This window comes from Triticum dicoccoides, chromosome 5B (genome assembly GCF_002162155.2).
Source record: "Triticum dicoccoides isolate Atlit2015 ecotype Zavitan chromosome 5B, WEW_v2.0, whole genome shotgun sequence".
In the NCBI taxonomy this organism is placed as follows: Eukaryota; Viridiplantae; Streptophyta; class Magnoliopsida; order Poales; family Poaceae; genus Triticum; species Triticum dicoccoides.
This window is the reverse complement of record NC_041389.1, coordinates 354,436,940-354,444,678: the sequence shown is the minus strand read 5'-3', so window position 1 is coordinate 354,444,678 and position 7,739 is coordinate 354,436,940.

Genomic DNA, 7,739 nt, shown 5'->3' with positions numbered 1-7,739 from the left:
TTGATCTACGGATCGTTCCTTAGCCGTGTGCGGTGCCCCCTTCCACCATATTCCACCTCGGTCATATCGTCGCGGAGTTTAGACGAAGCCCTGCGCCGGTAGAACATCATCGTCGTCACCATGCCGTCGTGCTGACGGAACTCATCTCCGGAGCCTTTGCTAGATCGGAGGGCCGGAGATCGTCATCAAGCTGAACGTGTGCTGAACTCGGAGGCCCCGTACGTACGGTCTACGAGGGTACGTGGACGAACACTCTCCCCTCTCGTTGCTATATCATCACCATGATCTTGCGTGTGCGTAGGAAATTTTTTGAAATTACTACGTTTCCCAACAGTGGTATCAGAGCCTAGGTTTTATGCGTTGATGATATATGCACGAGTAGAACACAAGTGAGTTGTGGGCGATACAAGTCATACTGCTTACCAGCATGTCATATTTTGATTCGGCGGTATTGTGAGATGAAGCGGCCCGGACCGACATTACGCGTACGCTTACGCGAGACTGGTTTCACCGTTGCGAGCACTCGTGCTTAAAGGTGGCTGGCGGGTGTCTGTCTCTCTCACTTTAGCTGAATCGAGTGTGGCTACGCCCGGTCCTTGCGAAGATTAAAACAGCACCAACTTGACGAACTATCGTTGTGGTTTTTATGCGTAGGTAAGAACGGTTCTTGCTAAAGCCCGTAGCAGCCACGTAAAATTTGCAACAACAAAGTAGAGGACGTCTAACTTGTTTTTGCAGGGCATGTTGTGATGTGATATGGTCAAGACGTGATGCTATATTTTATTGTATGAGATGATCATGTATTGTAACTGAAGTTACGGCAACTGGCAGGAGCCATATGGTTGTCGCTTTATTGTATGAAATGCAAACGCCCTGTAATTGCTTTACTTTATCTCTAAGCGGTAGCGATAGTCGTAGAAGCAATAGATGGTGTAACGACAACGATGCTACGATGGAGATCAAGGTGTCGTGCCAGTGACGATGGTGATCACGATGGTGCTTCGGAGATGGAGATCACAAGCACAAGATGATGATGGCCATATCATATCACTTATATTGATTGCATGTGATGTTTATCCTTTATGCATCTTATCTTGCTTTGATTGACGGTAGCATTTTAAGATGATCTCTCACTAATTATCAAGAAGTATTTTCCCTGAGTATGCACCGTTGCGAAAGTTCTTCGTGCTGAGACACCACGTGATGATCGGGTGTGATAGGCTCTACGTTCAAATACAACGGGTGCAAAACAGTTGCACACGTGGAATACTCGGGTTAAACTTGACGAGCCTAGCATATACAGATATGGCCTCGGAACACGGAGACCGAAAGGTCGAGCGTGAATCATATAGTAGATATGATCAACATATTGATGTTCACCGTTGAAACTACTCCATCTCACGTGATGATCGGACATGGTGTAGTTGATATGGATCACGTAATCACTTAGAGGATTAGAGAGATGTCTATCTAAGTGGGAGTTCTTAAGTAATATGATTAATTGAACTTTAATTTATCATGAACTTAGTCCTGGTAGTATTTTGCAAATTATGTTGTAGATCAATAGCTTGCGTTGTTGCTTTCATATGTTTATTTCGATATGTTCCTAGAGAAAATTGTGTTGAAAGATGTTAGTAGCAATGATGCGGATTGGATCCGTGATCTGAGGTTTATCCTCATTGCTGCACAGAAGAATTATGTCCTTAATGCACCGCTAGGTGATAGACATATTGCAGGAGCAGATGCAGACGTTATGAACGTTTGGCTAGCTCAATATGATGACTACTTGATAGTTTAGTGCACCATGCTTAATGGCTTAGAATCGGGACTTCAAAGACGTTTTGAACGTCATGGACCATATGAGATGTTCCAGGAATTGAAGTTAATATTTCAAGCAAATACCCAAGTTGAGAGATATGAAGTCTCCAACAAGTTCTATAGCTAAAAGATGGAGGAGAATCGCTCAACTAGTGAGCATGTGCTCAGATTGTCTGGGTACTACAATCGCTTGAATCAAGTGGGAGTTAATCTTCCAGATAAGATAGTGATTGACAGAATTCTCTAGTCACCACCACCAAGTTAGTAGAACTTCATGATGAACTATAATATGCAAGGGATGAAGGGATGATGAAAGTGATTCCCAAGCTCTTCATGATGTTGAAATCGACGAAGGTAGAAATCAAGAAAGAGCATCAAGTGTTGATGATTGACAAGATCACTAGTTTCAAGAAAAGGGCAAAGGGAAAGAAAGGGAACTTCAAGTAGAATGACAAGCAAGTTGTCAGTCCCGCGAAGAAGCCCAAAGCTGGACCAAAGCCTGAAACTGAGTGATTATACTGCAAAGGAAATAGTCACTAGAAGCGGAAATGCCTTGAATATTTGGTGGATAAGAAGGATGGCAAAGTGAACAAGGGTATATTTGATATACATGTTAATGATGTGTACCTTACTAGTGTTTATAGTAACCCCTGAGTATTTGATACTTGTTCGGTTGCTAAGATTAGTAACTCGAAACAGGAGTTACAGAATAAACAGAAACTAGTTGAGGGTGAAGTGACGATGTGTGTTGGAAGTGGTTCCAAGGTTGATATGATCATCATCGCACACTCCCTATACTTTCGGGATTAGTGTTGAACCTAAATAAATGTTATTTGGTGTTTGCGTTGAGCATGAATATGATTTGATCATGTTTATTGCAATACGGTTATTCATTTAAAGTCAGAGAATAATTGTTGTTCTGTTTACATGAATAAGACCTTCGATGGTCATACACCCAATGAACATACTTTGTTGGATCTCGATCATAGTGATACACATATTCATGATATTGATGCCAAAAGATGCAAAGTTAATAATGATAGTGCAACTTATTTGTGGCACTGCCGTTTGGGTCATATCGGTGTAAAGCGCATGAAGAAACTCCATAAAGATGGATTTTGGAATCACTTGGTTATGAATCATTTGATACTTGCGAACCGTGCCTTTTGCGCAAGATGACTAAAACTCCGTTCTTCGGAACAATGGAACGAGCTACTGACTTGTTGGAAATAATACATATCGATGTATGTGATCCAATGAGTGTTGATGCTCATGGCAAGTATCGTTATTTTCTGACCTTCACAAGATGATTTGAGCAGATATGGGTATATCTACTTGATGAAACATACGTCTGAAATAGTTGAAAGGTTCAAAGAATTTTAGAGTGAAGTTGAAAAATCAACATAACAAGAAAATAAAGTTTCTGCGATCTGATCACGGAGACAAATATTTGAGTTACGAGTTTGGTCTTCAATTAAAACAACATGGAATAGTTTCACAGCTCACGCCACCTGGAACACCACAACGTTATGGTGTGTCCGAACGTCGTAACCGCACTTTATTGGATATGGTGCGATCTATGATGTCTCTTACTGATTTACCAATATTGTTTTGGGGTTATGCATTAGAGACAGCTGCATTCACGTTAAAAGGGCACCATCAAAATCCGTTGAGATGACGCCTTATGAACTGTGGTTTGGCAAGAAACGAAAGTTGTCGTTTCTTAAAGTTTGGAGTTGCGATGCTTATATGAAAAAGGTTTTCAACCTGATAAGCTCGAACCCAAATCGGAGAAGTGCGTCTTCATAGAATACCCAAAGGAAGCTGTTGGGTACACCTTCTATCACAGATCCGAAGGCAAAACATTCATTGCTAAGAACGGATCCTTTCTAGAGAAGGAGTTTCTCTTGAAATAAGTGAGTGGGAAGAAAGTAGAACTTGATGAGGTAACTGTACCTGCTCCCTCATTTGAAAGTAGTTCATCACAGAAATCTGTTCCTGTGACTACTACACCAATTAGTGAGGAAGTTAATGATGATGATCATGAAACTTCATATTAAGTTACTACAGAATCTCGTAGGTCTTACAGAGTAAGATCCGCACCAGAGTGGTACGGTAATCCTATTCTGGAAGTTATGTTACTAGACCATGACGAACCTACGAACTATGAAGAAGTGATGGTGAGCCCAGATTCCGCAAAATGGCTTGAGGCCATGAGATCTGAGATAAGATCCATGTATGAAAACAAAGTATGGACTTTGATTGACTTGCCCAATGATCGGCGAGACATTGAGATTAAATGGATCTTCAAGAGGAAGACGGACGCTGATAGTGTTACTATCTACAAAGCTAGAATTGTCGCAAAAGGTTTTCAACAAGTTCAAGGTGTTGACTATGATGAGAGTTTTTCACTCGTATCTATGCTTAAGTCTGTCTGAATCATATTAGCAATTGCCGCATTTTATGAAATCTGGCAAATGGATAAACAAAACTGCAGTCCTTAATGGTTTTCTTAAAGAAGAGTTGTATATGATGCAACCAGAAGGTTTTGTCAATCCTAAAGGTGCTAACAAAATATGCAAGCTCCAGCAATCCATCTATGGACTAGTGCAAGCATCTCAGACTTGGAATATACGCTTTGATAAGTTGATCAAAGCATATTGTTTTTGTACAGACTTACGGTGAAGCCTGTATTTACAAGAAAGTGAGTGGGAGCACTACAACATTTCTGATAAGTATATGTGAATGACATATTGTTGATCGGAAATAATGTAAAATTATTCTGCAAAGCATAAAGGAGTGTTTGAAAGGAGTTTTTTAAAAGAAAGACCTCGGTAAAGCTGCTTACACATTGAGCATCAAGATCTATATAGATAGATCAAGACGCTTGATAAGATTTTTCAATGAATATATACCTTGATAAATTTTTGAAATAGTTCAAAATGGAACAGTCAAAGAAGGAGTTCTTGCCTGTGTTGCAAGGTGTGAAGTTGAGTAAGACTCAAGAGCCGACCATGGCAGAAAATAGAAAGAGAATGAAAAGTCATTCCCTATGCCTCAGTCATAGGTTCTATAAAGTATGCTATGCTGTGAACCAGACATATTGTATACCTTGCTCTGAGTTTGGCAAAGGAATACAATTTTGATCTAATAGTAGATCACTGGACAGCGGTCAAGAATATCCTTAGTAAGGACCAAGGAGATGTTTCTCGATTATGGAGGTGATAAAAGAGTTTGTTGTAAAAGTTACATCGGTGCAAACTTTTACACTAATCCAGATGACTCCAAGTCTCAAACTAGATACATATTGAAAGTGGGAGCAATTAAGCTAGAGTAGCTCCATGTAGAGCATTGAAAACATAGAATGTTTGCAAAATACATACGGCTCTGAATGTGACAGACCCGTTGACTAAACTTCTCTCACGAGCAAAACATGATCATACCTTAGTACTCTTTGGGTGTTAATCACATAGCGATGTGAACTAGATTATTGACTCTAGTAAACCCTTTGGGTGTTGATCACATGACGATGTGAACTATGGGTATTAATCATATACAGATATGAATATTGGTGTTAAATCACATAATGATGTGAACTAGATTATTGACTCTAGTGCAAGTGGGAGACTGAAGGAAATATGCCCTAGAGGCAATAATAAAGTTATTATTTATTTCCTTATATCATGATAAATGTTTATTATTCATGCTAGAATTGTATTAACCGGAAACATAATACATGTGTGAATACATAGACAAACATAGTGTCACTAGTATGCCTCTACTTGACTAGCTCGTTTATCAAAGATGGTTATGTTTCCTAGCCATGGACAAAAGAGTTGTCATTTGATTAATGGGATCACATCATTAGGAGAATGATGTGATTGACATGACCCATTCCGTTAGCCTAGCACTTGATCGTTTAGTATGTTGCTATTGCTTTCTTCATGACTTATACATGTTCCTGTAACTATGAGAATTATGCAACTCCCGTTTACCGGAGGAACACTTTGGGTACTACCAAACGTCACAACGTAACTGGGTGATTATAAAGGAGTACTACAGGTGTCTCCAAAGGTACATGTTGAGTTGGCGTATTTCGAGATTAGGTTTTGTCACTCCGATTGTCGGAGAGGTATCTCTGGGCCCTCTCGGTAATGCACATCTTTATAAGCCTTGCAAGCAATGTGACCAAATGAGTTGGTTACAGAATGATGCATTACGGAACGAGTAAAGAGACTTGCCGGTAACGAGATTGAACTAGGTATTGGATACCGACGATCAAATCTCGGGCAAGTAACATACCGATGACAAAGGGAACAACGTATGTTGTTATGCGGTTTGACCGATAAAGATCTTCGTAGAATATGTAGGAACCAATATGGGCATCCAGGTTCCGCTATTGGTTATTGACCGAGAATAGTTCTAGGTCATGTCTACATAGTTCTCGAACCCGTAGGGTCCGCACGCTTAACGTTACGATGACAGTTATATTATGAGTTTATGAGTTTTGATGTACCGAAGGAGTTCGGAGTCCCGGATGAGATCGGGGACATGACGAGGAGTCTCGAAATGGTCGAGACGTAAAGATCGATATATTGGATGACTATATTCGGAGTTCGAAAAGGTTCCGAGTGATTCGGGTATTTTTCGGAGTACCGGAGAGTTACGGGAATTCGCCGGGAGAAGTATTGGGCCTTATTGGGCCATACGGGAAAGAGAGAGGGGCTGCCTAGGGCAGGCCGCACGCCCCCCCAAGGCCTAGTCCGAATTGGACTAGGGGGAGGGGCCGCACCCCCTCCTTCCTTCCCTTCTCTCCTACTCCTACTACATGGAAGGTCTCCTAGTTGGACTAGGAAAGGAGGGAGTCCTACTCCCGGTGGGAGTAGGACTCCTCCCTGGCGCGCCCTCCCTTGGCCGGCCGCCCCCTCCTCCTTGCTCCTTTATATACGAGGGCAGGGGGGCACCCCATAACACACAAGTTGATCTACGGATCGTTCCTTAGCCGTGTGCGGTGCCCCCTTCCACCATATTCCACCTCGGTCATATCGTCGCGGAGTTTAGACGAAGCCCTGCGCCGGTAGAACATCATCGTCGTCACCATGCCGTCGTGCTGACGGAACTCATCTCCGGAGCCTTTGCTAGATCGGAGGGCCGGAGATCGTCATCAAGCTGAACGTGTGCTGAACTCGGAGGCCCCGTACGTACGGTCTACGAGGGTACGTGGACGAACACTCTCCCCTCTCGTTGCTATATCATCACCATGATCTTGCGTGTGCGTAGGAAATTTTTTGAAATTACTACGTTTCCCAACAGTGGTATCAGAGCCTAGGTTTTATGCGTTGATGATATATGCACGAGTAGAACACAAGTGAGTTGTGGGCGATACAAGTCATACTGCTTACTAGCATGTCATATTTTGATTCGGCGGTATTGTGAGATGAAGCGGCCCGGACCGACATTACGCGTACGCTTACGCGAGACTGGTTTCACCGTTGCGAGCACTCGTGCTTAAAGGTGGCTGGCGGGTGTCTGTCTCTCTCACTTTAGCTGAATCGAGTGTGGCTACGCCCGGTCCTTGCGAAGATTAAAACAGCACCAACTTGACGAACTATCGTTGTGGTTTTTATGCGTAGGTAAGAACGGTTCTTGCTAAAGCCCGTAGCAGCCACGTAAAATTTGCAACAACAAAGTAGAGGACGTCTAACTTGTTTTTGCAGGGCATGTTGTGATGTGATATGGTCAAGACGTGATGCTATATTTTATTGTATGAGATGATCATGTATTGTAACTGAAGTTACGGCAACTGGCAGGAGCCATATGGTTGTCGCTTTATTGTATGAAATGCAAACGCCCTGTAATTGCTTTACTTTATCTCTAAGCGGTAGCGATAGTCGTAGAAGCAATAGATGGTGTAACGACAA